Raw genomic sequence first — 16,429 nt, forward strand, 5'->3', positions numbered from 1 at the left:
AGGTGCAGTCCCTCTTTGTATGGCCATGCTCCCAGCATGTGTGCGTTCGTCCATACCCCTAATATGGAGCACCTTCCTTGATGTGAGAGTTGAGGCGGTGATATCTGGTAATTTTCCCTTTAGTTCGTTTTTTAGCGCCTCGGCCTTGTCGGATCCGTTTCGAACCTTTATAATGAGATCACCGTTTCTAGTTTTTTGAACGTCATTAATATCCACCCCGATTTCTCTGAGGTTTATGACGTGTTTAACAGTTCTTAAAAGATCTGCGTAGGAAACGCCTTCCTTCTTGATAAGTAAGGCGCCGTCCTTAGGCTTCCTCGGTACTGCGAAAGTGTTGGGATTACTCATTTTTGTTTTAGTCTGAGCATATTTTTGTGTCTTTGGTGCCCAGTTACCAATGGGTTCGTAGGCCACTACGTCAAGACCTGAGTCTGAAAATAGGAAGTCTGCCATCCTGTTGAAGATAATCCCCGATACTCCATCCAATGAGGGAATTGCTAATTTAGTTCTACCACTACTTAAAGCTGTCGTTTTAATTGTTTTGAGGGAGAGAAACACCTTGCTATCTAAATTTTCGTTCTGGTCTTTGTTCCCTATTATAGGATAAAGTATGGCCCTTTTTATTCTTGTAGTTTCCTTTCTCATCGGGATACTCCAAGGTATGTCTTATAGATGCGACTTCACCCGCATTTTTTTCCTGCTTTTTGAGCCCTTCTATGCCCCGATAGTAATTTATCGCATCTTTGACTGGGCCGTTCGCTCCTACCATGTCTTTGTAGCGGGGCAAGACCAACTCGCGGTCTGCTGGTGCCTCATATATATTGGCATACTCTCTCGGTATCCTTGGGAAAACTTCATTCATCCAGTCCTCCTCCCGTATATTCTGGAAGACCTCATAGGTCTCATCCTTTCGGAGCATTCTCCTTTTTTCAGCTTTCCTCTGAACTTCTCCGCATGCTTCGCACTGACCTGGTAGCTCTATACTTTCTTGTTTTCTGTCTTCTTGCATCTTTCTAACTTTTTCTTGAAGCTGGTTATTCTCTTCTCTTGCCTCCTATAGTTTCTCTTCGATGCTCCCATTTCCAGCGGTAGACAACCATTCCTGGAAATTTTTTGAGCGGAGCTGTTCAGCATGATACGCAAGCTTATACACTACATCTCTGACCTCCTTCTTTGGGTTGTACGATTCTATGATTACTTTATCTAGCGCCTTGATCTGTTTGCATACATTTTCAATAACATCTCCGCCATCGAATTCAGTTTTTTCAATTTTTGTTTTTAACATTAACAATTAAGGACTATTTTCCGAAGCGAAAAATCAAGAAGTAGCCTGCAAATTCTTAATAAATGAAAACGCCTTTAATGTAATAATGTCCGCGTCGATCAATTAAGAAATATATAATGCCGGTAGATTTTGAGTCATGTTTTGGTTTTAATTTTTGAAATATTTAGATCATCAAATTTTTAAAAATACTTGCTGGAGTAACTAGTGATCTTAAAAATCTACTATTTCGTTCATTTTGTTCGGACACATTTGATAATAGCATATATCGATAGATTTTTAGTAGGACGGCATTAACCAGATATTAACATTATAAAAGTTCACGATTAAATAGAAATTAGAAAAAAGGACCGTTATATTTTTAACACACTATAAATTTCCAGTTAAATCTGAATATAATAACACACCGAAGTAGTTACAGGAAAACCCTTTTTTTGGGAAATAGTATTCGAGTATCCATATATCGTTAATTGAAATTCGCGTTAAAATAATTTGAAATAAAATGCATTTTATACATTGGGTCTATTTTCGTAAAAATATTCCATTAATTTCAGCGAAATTGTATATAACAAACTGCATTAGCTTCGTAATGAATTTGAAATCGAATTCGTATCGCCCATTTTTTAATGCAGAGCAAAAATTCTATTAACCACGCTAGAAGTATATCGATATCATTTTAATATTTATAGTGTAAATTTATAACGTTATTTTCGTCAAACGCCCGGTTATACGGTTTGAAAGAAGCAAATGCGATTTAATCAAAGGCAATTTTAGTCATTATCGATCTGGTATTGAGTAGCTTTTCAAAATGTGGTGCGAAATTTTTTTAAAAATATTGTTAAGTTTTTAAAATGAATAAAATCGCTTAGGTTCGTCCAATGCGACAGTGAAATTAAACTAGTCACTCAGCGTAAAACATAACGGAACTTAATTTATTTCTTCCAAACGTAACAAAGTCATTGATTTCCACACACACAAAATAAAAATTATTTTTATTACACATTTTAAGCAACTTCAAAATATGAAGGGTAAGAAATCCTAGAGTCGGAAGTCGCCTACGCAATAGTACGCAGAATAGCAAAAGTCTGGGCCATGGCAACCTACAAGGAAATTAGAAATTGGCTGTGAAAAAAAACCTTATATTGACTAAGTAAGTCGTACAAAGGAGTTTAAAGAGATTTGAAAAACTATTGACCATCTGAAAATAATTAACAGATAAAAAGAACTCTTGAGAAATCTTGACCTTATTAATAAATATTTTATAGACTCTGCATGTCAGATTCCTAATTCTCTTGATTTTGATACTATTGCCAAATATTTTAGTACAGAATATACATCACCAGAATTTTAGCTCGAGCGAATCAATGAGGAGGAGGTTGTCTGGGCTATCTCGTGATTGAGATCCAATGATACGGTACACTAGAAATGCTAAAATATTACTTTTTACAAAACTAACCAAAACTGAAACAGTTTCAGTCAAGCTCTGAAGAATTGGCGAAACGTCAGCAATTTCGACTCAGCAAGAACCGTCGCAGGAGGAATCCAGAAGTTTTGTAAAAAGTATTACAGTAGCCTGTGTAAGTTTCTTTGAAAAACCTTACTGCCTATTCTTACTCAACTTTTTAATCCATCTATAGAAAAATGTACATTTCCTTCGCAGTGGAAGATAGCAGAGGGTATAGTGTTACCAAAAGTGAGTAAACCACTGCCGCAGACCTTTGATCGATTTATCTGATGCCAGTGTTACTTAAAGTGTTGCAGTTGCAGACAAACCCTTGACTATTTTACTACTAACAAGATTGCTTTCGAAAAATCGTCGCTGGGCGGGGCAAGTTCGTAGCGTGTAGCGCGCAGCAGCTGTGTATTTCAAAAAGAAGCTGCTTCGCGGTTCCTTGTCCTAGAGGGCGGATGCATTGTTTTTTATCCTGCTCCTGCGGACTACTAACTCTCCCAAAATCAATTTAATTGTATTGTACACCATATGCCAAATAAAACGAAACAAAAGTTTCTTGGACTCTCTTGAAGATTTAAAATATTATAATTTTATTGATACAGATTGTCTTAAAAGTGCCCCTCCCCCTTATTATTTTAAATAGAACATTCTGTATATTTCGACATTTTTGTAATCCTTGGTTAAAATAAATGTCACTTTCTTAGGAAATTCCTATTCCAATTTTGCTTAGTTTAGGCAGTATTAATGGACACCCTGTATTGTTGTATTGTTTTGTTCATATTATTGTATTACTTTATTCGTATACCTGGAGAATTATATCTTTAAAAGAAGTAGTATCATGTCTTTGCTATTTAAAAAATGCTTAACATTGCCAACAAGTGACCTAATGTCGGCAACAAGAATTTATACTCGAATATTTCAAAAAGTAAGTAAAATTTAAATATAAGATAACTAACAAACTTACTTTACTTTTTGTCCTAGAATTGATATCTGAATCAAAATATAGTGCGTCCCATTTGAAAATCGTGAAATTTTGTTAATTGAATTCGCCAAAACATCATCACCTATTTGGGACACTCTGTATAAGCTGAGACGCATCATCTCCCTAGTCTGTGGTTACATTTTTGTTGCAATACCTGGATCAGTAGCGTCACAACACAATTTTATATTGGGCAATCAAAATATGAAAAAAAAAAACACTTAACCTCAATTTCTGCCTAAACTATGAAAATTTTGAATAGGAATTTCCTAATAAAGTGACCTTCATTTTAACCGAGTATTCCAAAAATGTCGAAATATAGAAGGTGTTCCATTTAAAATAACAAAGTTGATGTCGTGGGGGACACTATTGGAACATCCTGCAGCAACAAAATTATAATAATAATTTTAATAATAATAATAATTTTAAATCTTCAGAAGAGTTCAAGAAACTTTTGCACGAAACTTTTTTCCAGATCGTTTTATTTGGCACACGGTGTACAGACACCCTGTATAAAGCCTTTTTCATGTATCGTCGAATTCTAAAGTCACGACAAATTTTTATAAATATAAAAATTGTACATGAAATAATGATTCCCAACGATACTTTTCCAAGTTCCTCGCGCATCAAGTATGATGGAAGAAACCTAAAACCCTGTCGTACACTGTGACACTGTTTAAACCAAATTATCCAATATTTTCTAGTCTTTCATTTACAGCTAATAATTCGATCACAAAAACGGCAATTTTCAGGGTCTTTTTGATTCTTTGCCCATAATTGCTGTACATAATTGGAAAAATGCCGGGATCTTACACGTTTCCTGGTCCAAGAATTTTTCCAATAGGGTAAATTGATTTTCGAGAAAATATTTTTTTTCTGATTTTTTTTCAGTACGCGGTAATAGTCAATGATGTCATCGTGTCTATACTGAGCCCGAGGAATGGTAAATTTCATAAGGATTTTTTCAAATATCTCGAGTATGCGATAATTGAAAACCCTAAATACAGAAACTGTAGCTCTTGAATCGAGCTTTAACACTGTTTAAACTTATTAGCCATATTTTTTACGAATTTTGATTTATGGTTAATTATTTACTACCGAAGAGAACAATTTTTAGGGTCTTTTAGATTTTTGTCTATAACTAAAACACCCTGTACATAATCGAAAAAATGCCTGAAATAAAAGTTATTTTCCCGAAACTTCCACAGTTTCTGGTTCAAGAATTTTGCCGATCGGGTTAATAGTTTTTGACAAAACGAACTCCAAAATAGCCAATAAAACAACATTTAAAAATTTTGGCGATATTAGATTGAGCCCAGTTTTTATGGTATAAATGTGGATACTGACTTTTATACCTCTTCTAAATTTGAACTCGATAGCTACAAATTTGAAACATCTACTGCATGTTTTAATATAGCACAGAATATCCAGAGCACCCTGTACAATATGCAAAAACCTTAAACGCAAAAGTTTCAGCTGTTCGAAAGTTATCGCCGAAAAATTCCAGGAATAGGAAATATTTTTTTTTGATTGATTGATTGATCATTTCTGTGCCAGCGACAGTCTTCTGGCGTATACTTTCGAAAAGAATCGATTTCATCGATTTTTCGAAAGTAACAACCAAAAGTTACGGTACGTCTACGGCCTTACTTAGAATTGTCGATGATATTCTTTTAACAGCAGATAAGGGGAAACATGTGCTTTGGGGTTAATATATTATAGTAAAACTTTCATTTAAATTTAAATTTAAGACGATTCAACTGATTCGTAACTATCTCCATCACAGAAAATTTCATTTGACAATATTAGAATTTCAGAGAGGGTTGAGGGAGGAGAGTGAGAGTTGAGGGAGCGGGACAGGGTGAGGATAGGTAGGTTGGTGCTAATAAGGGTGGTGGATGACCTTGAAATTTTCTAATTTAAATTTACATGTAAAAATGAGAAAAATTATTCTAGAACTGTCATAGCTACTTCTTATGCCCGGTCTAACGCAGTGGAAGCGGCAAGGTAACTTCAAATAAATGGATGGAATTGGTCTTAAAATATTCTAATAAAGATGGCTTAAAATCAAATCCAAATCAGTTTGCTCTAGTATACTTTTGGCCAGCTAAGTATGAGTGATCACTCAAAACTTGGATATGTTTATAAATGGTATCAAAATTCCAGCTGTGAAAGAATATAAAACCTTGGAAATCATCTTTGATAATAAACTTAGAATTCATTCATAGGTTTCTAAAGTTCTCCATAAAGGCTTATTTAATCTCCGGAACATCTGTAAAATTAAAGATGTTTTGAACTTTAACTTTAGATTTAAGTTAAGTTTGAACTTTAAGTTTAAATTACAAAAAAAGTACGGAACTCCTGTATTCGATTTAGTTACAACCTTAATCAAAGAGATCACGCAAGCTTCACGATTTAAAATGGTCCCATATTTTTCTTGTTTCTTTCACATACTTACAAATGTCCAACAAACTTATTGGAAAAAATTACTTGTAGAAATTGCATTCATTTCCATGGAACTCATTTTAACTGTCTTGTCTGTTTTATACTATATTATTAGTGCAACTGACCTTCGCCGAGCTTAAAATTTACATATTTCTATCCCAGTGAAGATTCCTCTCGATCTCAGAACAGATACTAATAATCCCTGCATATTTTTGTTTCTATTATTCTAAAGAAAATCTGGTTAATTCAGATTCAGAATTGGAGTGTTAGCAATTGGCCTGTCCGTCACTGCGACACACAGAATCTATCTTGGTGCGTTAAGCTGATTAGACTCTACAGCTTCGATAGCGGTTCCTTGGTGTATCTCATTAATTCTGGTTTGATTTAGTATTTTCTACCACTCCCATTCTTAAGCCGACTCAATAGGCCTATCATTATGGTTACGACCTTACTTTTATATCTTTTATCAAATTTCGACGAGGCATTGCTTGATCTGTCTTTGAGACGTGTCTGTCCACAATTGCTGGGTTTCTTTCTTCACCCATTTTTTGAGGGCTCGAGCCTTCGTGGGATATTTTCACCAAAAACATATGGTATACGAATTAACCTAAAACCTAATTTCTAGAGCTTTTTCTAAACTGGAAGTACAATTTCTGTTCTCAATGGAGAAGCTACTGCAGCAAGATTCCGGTCAACGGAAATTACACCCTGATAAAAAGTTTAAGGTTGGTAAACATTTTACCAATCTCTCTCGAATTATCTGCTTACTTCAAAACTCGATACGATGGCAAAATAACAACTCTCAATTCTGTTTACTCGCAAGCCGTGTCGAAGTGAATATTACAACTGATTTTTTGCCGTCACATCAGTCATTCGTGTTGGATACGTTCGAAATACTCGAGAAAACTATTTACACGGAAAATTCCGGTACGTTTTCCGTATTTACCACATAACATGTTCACGTCAGACGCCGCGGCGAATTTTTGCCGAATGGGAATATCGACTGGCGGAGAAGAACGTCTGAAAATGACATGTGGGAGGCCAACCCTTTATTATTCGCGATATTTGTCCTCTGATGAGGGTGGTGGTTAGCTTCTTTCTTTCGTGTCTTTGTAGCTGTTATAGCTGGCATTGCACGAAAGAAATGAACAATTAATATAGACAGTAAAATATAGCATTTCCTAACCCATCCTTAATTTACCAGAGAATAAAAAAAAAAGTTTTAACATTGCTATTCTTAAGCGACTACTGACCACTACGCAGAATTAAAAAAAAAACACGGGTAACACTTTCGTTTGATGTACTTGATATTAAATTAGTGAATAAATTATATAAGTATAATAATTGTGGTATATGAGTTGTTTTTGAAGAGTCGTTACCAAAAAGTTTCAATTAATCATTCAAAAAGCTCTTAAGCGGTGACCTACAAGGAATCACACTGGAAACTTTATTATTCGTAATATTTATTAAAGATATAACAGATTCTTTCCTAGATCATTATATTTCTTTTATGCAGATTAAACTGTTGTGGCAATATCATCTAGGAATCCCAAAAAACCCACTTCGTTGGTTACTAAGTACATAAGTGATATGACTCAATATTGTGCGCATAACAGCATTTGTATGATATGGACAATGACTGAAATGATGTTGTTTTTATCTAAGGATTTGAACAAGAGCTTATTGGTTTGAATGCAAGATAAAAGAATTAATTATGCTAACGTCGTTAAATATCTGGGTTTGTTTTGGACAAGCCAAATTGATTACGTATTAAAAAAATGACTATGACTTTTTATTCAGCTTTTCAGCCTTTTTTGTCGTAAGCTATAGTATGCTGAGGAACCCAGAGCTATTGAAGTTTTAATTCAAGAAAAACGGATTATTCAAACAATGTCCCTCTCTTTCTTTTACTAAATGAAATAACCGATTGATCTAATTATTGCATGAATTGATGTAGTTTATAATTTTAGTCAATGTTAATTTGCAAATACCAAGTTATAAGTTAACCAGGGTTACAAACCACCTCATGATTTTACCAATTAAATTATAATAATAAATAATAATAAAGCCCATTAAGCAAGTATTACCTCCACATTTATATATGAAAAAAATTATATCTTTTTAATTCTATGAATTAGTTAATTAATTGGCTTTTATTATAAACTACTATATATTATAAACTATATTATAAAATGAGAACATACAAGACTAAAAAACAGTTCATTCATAAACTTCAAAAGTTTATTTTGCAGATTGTATTCGTTCCGTATAGTTTTCCGGGAGAAAAAGTGTAGTAGCACTAGTAATAATAATAATAGTTTAAAAATTTTCAAATTCAGAATATTTCCTTAAAACAGAAGAACTGAAAGAGTCTCTGTAGGTTCGGAAAATTAATATTAAGTCAATAGTGATGCCTAAATCTTTTATGTGGTCGGCTTTAGGGAGATTATTGCTATTTATTTTGTATTCACAACTTATTACTTGTTTGTTTATTGATTGTCATTTTTTGATGTTTAAAAAAAAGGTTATTTTCGTGACAGAAGAGCTTCAGGCGACTCTCGGACCATTTCGTAGAATTAAAATCGCCGGCAAAGCCTGCAAAAATATTGAAAACAACTTTTAATTTTGTTAATGTATATAAATAATAAAAAAGGTCAGATATGTAGCGGAAGAGGAAGTAAAAGTTCAGACTGAAAACCATGAAAGGGCATGTAATTTCCAATCTTTTATATACGATGCAAGTCATTTCAGTAATAAACCACCAACACCGACTTGAGTGTCTGTTTTGTGTAGAATATTGTGACAACAAGTTGTTCGACCACAATAATGTTAGTGCTCGTATAGACAAGTGGTTCACAGTTTGCCCTAGAATTTGTTTTGTTTCATAAATATATAACTTTAATTCATTAACTGCAGTATATATTTATTTATGTTCGTCGGCGAGGTGGCACATGATTCACGTCTGAAATTAAAAGAAAAACTAACCAATAGATTACCGAAAACAAAACACACTAAATATTACTTTATCACACTTTAAAATACGATTAACAGATATTTTGTTACCGCGTAAAACTTTGGATTGATTGATTGCTCATTATTTCCGTCGTACAATGAATACTAAGGGCAGAAACACGCGAAGCATCCTGTCGCAAAGGTGAAGTGAAGGGCCATAATATACCGAGAAATATACCAAGGATATTTCTTAAAATCTTACCGATCCCCGAAACTGTTTATTATAGACGACGGTGTTCTACGGCGAAACATGTGGCATTAGAAAAAACATCTGGCTTGCTACCTGTTAGGGGCGCTGCTAAACGTAAACAAACGTACATGTTTTACTTGCAATTTCATTTTACATGAACTTTTAAGTAGCTGATTCTGTTATCATTTTTCTGGTGTGTCGTTGGTGAAAAATGACACACGCGCAATGTATTATGTAAAATTCATTTTTGTCGTATTTAAAGTTTAATGTGAAAGTTGGAGTTTTGTAGGAGGCGAAGCATCATTAAAAGTAGTAATTTTAATTGGGTTTGCTGTAGGAATCGATAACCTACAAGACAAGTTTTTACAAAAACTTTTATTGGGATAATTGTTATTCAATATTTCTTGAGTGACATCCATCCATCCATCCATTTGGATTTGAAATAGGTAAGCTTTCCGTCAATGTTGAACTTTCCTATTATAATTATCTACAAGTAAAGCAAAATATTTATCAAAAGTTAAAAACTCAAAGGAGTAGTAAACTGAGCAAAAACAATGGTAAATTTAATTGAACCTATTTCCGAAAAGGTCGCTGAAATATCCGGAAAATCCTGTCACGATCCCTTTTCCTCGCTCCACTTACAAAAGCCATAGTTATGCGTGCCTAAAAAGTTGTTGCATGTTTAAACACAAATTTCCTTAGGGAAACATATATATTTAACAAAATTGTTTCTCCACCTAGATCCTTTGAAACCCTCGCCTTCGTCGGCAGCAAAATAAGTTCTGAGGATCTAAGGAACCGCCTCTTTTTTCGCGTTTGAAAGATTTTGTCCGCGCGCAGCGGGCACAATATCGAAAAAAAAAACAAGCCACCGAAAGAAGCGAGACGCGTTGTTAAAAAAGGAATGACAATCCTTTGATATATAAAGCAGCGAGCAAAAAATAAACATAAATAAAAAAAATGTCGGACGAAAAGAGGATAATGGGAGCTGGTATCCCGGTGCCGGACAATGTAAGCGGATTGGGCGGGTCTGAACAGCTGGTACGGCGTATTAACTTGATTTAAATGCCGCCCTATTATTGTAATATTTTGCGAAAGTGGGTTTCTGGATTACTTCTCGACCGATATTTTTATGTAGGTTTGCCTCGGAACCCGTTTTGTTTTTCTCTTTGACGTTCATTACCTCTGACTAACCAAAATGGGTAGACATAATTTAATTAGCTAATTTTATAATCTAATCAACTGTTGTAGGAAATGGTCAATTCGGGATATTCAAACAAGTCCGAAACTCAACAATATATTGACACTACAAAACGCAACATGAAAAAAGATGAATCCAAAAGTACAAAGTTAACCACGCGTCTCTTATACTGACATAACCTTCTTCTTAACTAGACCCTAGTCTACATTCGTTCCACGGACCATATATATATATATATATATATATATATATATATATATATATATATATATATATATATATATATATATATATATATATATATATATATATATATATATATATATATATATATATATATATATATATATATATATATATATATATATATATATATATATATGATGATGACACTATATTCCGGGATATCATCCGTTCGCTCGTTGAACTCCGACTGGAATCCTGCATCCGACTGGAATCCTGCAAATCTTGCATCCGACTGGAATCCTGCAGACGTTTCGCCAAAATCTCACTTGGCATCTTCAATGCTCGCGCTCCGAAAACATTTCGAATACGCGAGCATTGAAGATGCCAAGTGAGATTTTGGCGAAACGTCTGCAGGATTCCAGTCGGATGCAAGATTTGCAGGATTCCAGTCGGATGCAGGATTCCAGTCGGAGTTCAACGAGCGAACGGATGATATCCCGGAATATAGTGTCATCACATTTTTCCATCCGTGAATCAATACGTGAGAATATATATATATATATATATATATATATATATATATATATATATATATATATATATATATATATATATATATTTATTGGTTTGTTTTACGATTACCAACACGCCCCCTCAATAAAATAATTCCTTACAAGGTTATGATCCATAACAAATAACACTTATTTTAGCTTTTCTATTCTAAACCTAAACCCAAACGTAACGTTTTAAATTTTACGTATGTTAATGGTTTTGTAAATAAATCTGCTAGTTGATTTTCACTCTTAACATATGTTACAGTTACAATACCAACATCGATCTTTTCTTTGATAAAGTAAAACTTAACATCAATATGTTTTACTCGTTTATTGTTTTCAGGAATTTGAGCTATACAAATTGCTGATCGATTGTCTTCATATATTGTTGTTGGGCTATCAACATGAAAACCAAAATCATACATTATTTTTCTCAGCCAACATGCTTCAGTTACTGCTAGACTCAACGCTATGTATTCTGACTCTGTTGATGATATGGCTACTGTTTGCTGCTTCTTGCTGGCCCAGGTGATAGTACAATTAAACATCTTAAATATAAAACCTGTGGTGGATTTGCGATCAATCGTATCTCCACCCCAATCGGAATCAACATATCCTATTAACATATTTTTGTCATCTGGCTTAAACATTAGTTTTAATCTAGTGTGCCCTGCACATAACGCAAAACCCTTTTTAAAGCTTTGTATAAGTTTTCGTTTGCTTTGTCTTGAAATCGACTTAACAAATTAATGCTCTCACATAAATCAGGTCTAGACCCCATTGCGGCGTACATTAAACTTCCCACAATACGTCTGCATAATTTTTGCAATGCCAGGTCAACTTTTTCACATTTAAAGATTTTCAAATCTATATTATGTCTAAAGGAGTGTTTATGGATTTACAATCCTGCATACCAAAACGAGTTAACACATTTTTTAGATATTCTTTTTGTCCTAATTCAGTAAGTCCCTCATTTAGTCTCTGTTTAACTTCTATACCTAAGTAATTTGAAATAACTCCTAAATCTTTCAAATGAAAATTTTCATTTAAAACTAGCTTTAACCTATCTAATTCGCTGTCATCTGTACATAATATTAAAAGATCATCAACATATAACAATACAAATGATTTGTTGTTTTTATTCAATTTAATGTATAAACAATAATCATTCTGTGATCGGTCAAAACCTTGATTTCGCATGAAAGAGTCAAATTTTTTGTTCCAACATTTTGGAGATTTTTTTAGACCATACAGTGACTTATTTAGCCTACATACTGTATTACTATTACTTTTATTTTTACCTGGTAACACCATGAATACCTGTTCTTCTATATCTAAATACAAAAAGGCACTTCTCACACCCATTTGGTGTATTGGTCTACCCATCTTGCTGCTCACTACCAGTAAGATGCGGAAAGTTGTTAACTTTGCTACAGGAGCATATATGTCATACAACTCAGGATCACTTCTTTGTTGAAAACCGCGCGCAACAAGTCTTGCTTTATATTCTCGGTCACCTTTTTTTTTAAACACCCACTTACTATCTATGACGTTTTCTTTCACGGGCCAAGGCACTTCGGTCCACGTATTGTTTTCACGAAGCACTGCCAATTCTTTTTCCATCGCATTCTTCCATTTTTCACTATCTGTACTGGTTATGGCTTCTTCGAAGGTCATAGGTTCTTCTGTTTCAGTGTAGAAGGTCACATCATAGTCTCTCATCCAATCTGGTCTTCTAACTTTTCTCTTTTCCAACTGTTCATTCTCTTTTCCTTCTTCTGCATTCTCTTTGTCTATTTCAAATTCTGATTCTTGTATTGGTTTATCTTCACTGTTTATGTCTGTGTCCAAATCTAACACAACTACGTTAACTTCATTTTTCTTCTCTTTTCGGTCAGCCTCCTCACTATCCGGTATAAACACTACATCTCTGTGGATTTCTACTTCCCCTCTTTGTGGAAATAAAATTCGATACCCTTTAGTTGTCTGTCCATATCCTACCAAAATTCCAAGTTTGCTCTTTGAATCCAATTTCTTTCTTTTGTTTTTCATTATGTGCACGGCTACTTTGGAACCAAATTCATGAAACATATTCATGTCGCATTTTTTGTCAAACCAAAGCTCATAAGGTGTTTTGTTCAGAGTGGAACTACATCCAATTCTATTTAACACAAAAACTGAAGTGTTAATAGCTTCTGCCCACAGATTTTTGGTCAAACGTTTGCTATGCAATAACGTTCTAGCGGCTTCTACAAGGGTTCGCATTTCTCTCTCTGCTCGGCCGTTTTGCTGTGGAGTATATTCACACGACCTTTCATGAAGCATTCCTTTATCGTTTAACAATTTTTTTACTTCTAAAGTCATGAATTCCAAACCGTTATCTGTTCGTAACTTCTTAACTTTGTTCTCTGTTTGTGTTTCTACCATATTCAAATAATTCTTGATGTTCTCTGCTGCTTCTGACTTATTCTTTAAGAAATATACATATCTATAATTGGAAAAATCATCCTTCAGCATCAAAAAATATCTTGCCTCTCCCAGTGATGGTACTTCAATAGACCCTTCCAAATCAGCATGTATAAGCTCTCCTATTTTTTTAGCTCGTGACTCACTATGTGAGAATGACAGCCTGTGCTGCTTTCCTGCCAGACAATCTTGACAAAGTGGGTTGCCAACATCCTTGTATTTTATTTCATTCCTTCTCAATACCTTCTTTACTTGATCAAAATTGACCTGGGCTAGTTTACGATGCCAGTTTGTCAGACTTTCTGTTATATTGGATAGTGACATACTCTCTGGAGGTTTAAACTTCATTTTATATAGTCGTCCTTTTCTCTGAGCAACTGCCCTCACGTGTCCGTTTTTATCTCGGAACTCGCTCTCTTGTTTGTTAGACTGCATCATTAGACCTTTATCTAGAGCTGTACTCAATGAAAATAAATTTACCTCAAGGTCAGGTACAAACAAAACTTCACATAAATTCGTTTTTATCCAGTCATGACCGTTCCATGCTTGAACTTCTACTTTTCCAATTCCTTGTACTTCTAGCAAAGAACCGTTCCCAATTTTTACATGTCTTCTTTCTTGGAGTTCTCGCATTTCTATAAAACTGTCCTTATCAAAACACATATGTTCTGTGGCTCCGCTATCTAGCCTCCAGTCACATCCACCATTTGATTCCCCAATCAAAGCTGATAAACAAGATACTCCTACTAACGCTTGTGTAACATTTGCTTTTGCATTTTTTTCATTGCTTTCTGCATTACCACCCTCTTCCTTTTTCTTCTTATTTTTGTTAAACCAACAGTCTTTAATTAAGTGTCTCTCTTTTCTGCAGCAGTGACATATTTTCTTGGTCTTTTCTGGACAATTCTTCTTTTAATGACCCTCTTTATTGCACTGAAAACATACTATATTTTTCCGTTGTTGTTGACCTAAATGTTTTTGTGACTAAAGCTGTCCCTGAACTACTAGGTTTGTTTCTTTCTTCTTCTACTTACAATCTTGACATCAGTTCTGACAAAGTTTGTTTGTCTTCTGGCATGGATTCCCACGCTGAAACAAAGTACTTTAAACTTTCGGGTAGAGACATAAGTATCTTTGTGATTGCCATTTGTTGTTTCAGATTTCCTTGAATTTCTTCAATTTTCGATATCAACCCAGCTATGCCACCTTCGCCATACTCCAAGCCAAAAAACTTCTGCTGCAATAAATGTACACTTATCTGAGATCTATTTTCATAGATTGTCACCAATTTTTGCCACATTTCCGCTGCTGTGGTACATGCCAATACATGGGTAAGGGGCTTTTCTTCCAATCTACACACAATTACTTCAAGAAGCTCAAGAGCCTTTGCATCTTTCATAATCCATTCTGTAACTTTCTTATCCGTTTCGTCGCCAGGCGGTTTTACAGCAGCCTTGTTAACAACTTCAAACAGTCCCTTGGATTTTAAACACACCAATGTTTGAAATTTCCAAAGTGTCCAATTTTCTCCATTCAATTTTACAACTTGAAATCCTTCTGCCATCACTATTCTTTGTTGCGTTCGTTTTTATGCCAAACTCTTTAACTTTCCCAAATAACTTGGTATTGCTTTTTTTCTCTTTCGACTACGTTTTTTAAACGTATATTTTAACTTTCACGACTCCCGAATTCTTATACACACAGCATGTCTGGGCCCATAACCTGTTGTAAGAAATGGTCAATTCGGGATATTCAAACAAGTCCGAAACTCAACAATATATTGACACTACAAAACGCAACATGAAACATGAAGATGAATCCAAAAGTACAAAGTTAACCACGCGTCTCTTATACTGACATATCCTTCTTCTTAACTAGACCCTAGTCTACATTCGTTCCACGGACCATAGATGTAGGATATATTTTATTGGTTTGTTTTACGATTACCAACATTATCAGGTCGTTCAGTTTATAAATATTATAAAAGAACCGGCCCCTCTTCATATTTGTACAAACATGAATAATATTAGAGTCCGTCTCAATAGAGAAGAGCCCAGTGACGTTAGATGCGCAGAAGACGAATTGGAAACGATAATCAGCTGTCGTTCGAAAATGCGACCGCCATTGGCGTGGAGCAAATGGTTCCGGTTGTTTACGTGCTGTGATTTATAGGTGCTTATATTTATTTCATTTTTATAGACTATTATTTTCGTTTTGGTTGCTGTTAAGGTAAGGAATTTTAATGAAATAATATCATTTGCGCCAAACTGGTACAACTTTAATATAACAAATTTAATAATCCAGATAATTTACATGGCGACCATATTTGCTAAATTTTCTATCACAAAGATTTAATTATTAGCAGTAGTATACACGTTCTGCTTAAAATTAGGAAGTAAATATAACATGGTTTTCTTTATAAATCAATTTAAAACATAAGCCGGAACTAGTGTTTGAAGTAATTTGTAATTTTGTCACAGTTTTTTTTTTATTAAATTCAAGTATCTGTTCTACTTACTGATGTTCAAAAGCAGTATGTTTTATCTATGAAGTGAGCAAACATGTTTTCTTTTTAAGGCGCGTACACATCATGCGAACGCATGTGGCCGAAGCCATTCGACCAAACACCTTCGGTAAATGGGTACCGCCCAACAAACGGTA

The 16,429-nt window shown here is 34.4% G+C and overlaps 1 protein-coding gene across 3 annotated transcripts in view; it reads left to right on the forward strand.

The window, feature by feature from the left end:
* The window catches only part of LOC132699601 (synaptogenesis protein syg-2-like), a 519,238-nt gene that overhangs the window by 259,301 nt on the left and 243,508 nt on the right, over positions 1-16,429 (forward strand). The gene's annotated exons all lie outside the window — the stretch shown is intronic.

This window comes from Cylas formicarius, unplaced genomic scaffold (assembly GCF_029955315.1).
Source record: "Cylas formicarius isolate icCylForm1 unplaced genomic scaffold, icCylForm1.1 PGA_scaffold_10__41_contigs__length_53128322, whole genome shotgun sequence".
In the NCBI taxonomy this organism is placed as follows: Eukaryota; Metazoa; Arthropoda; class Insecta; order Coleoptera; family Brentidae; genus Cylas; species Cylas formicarius.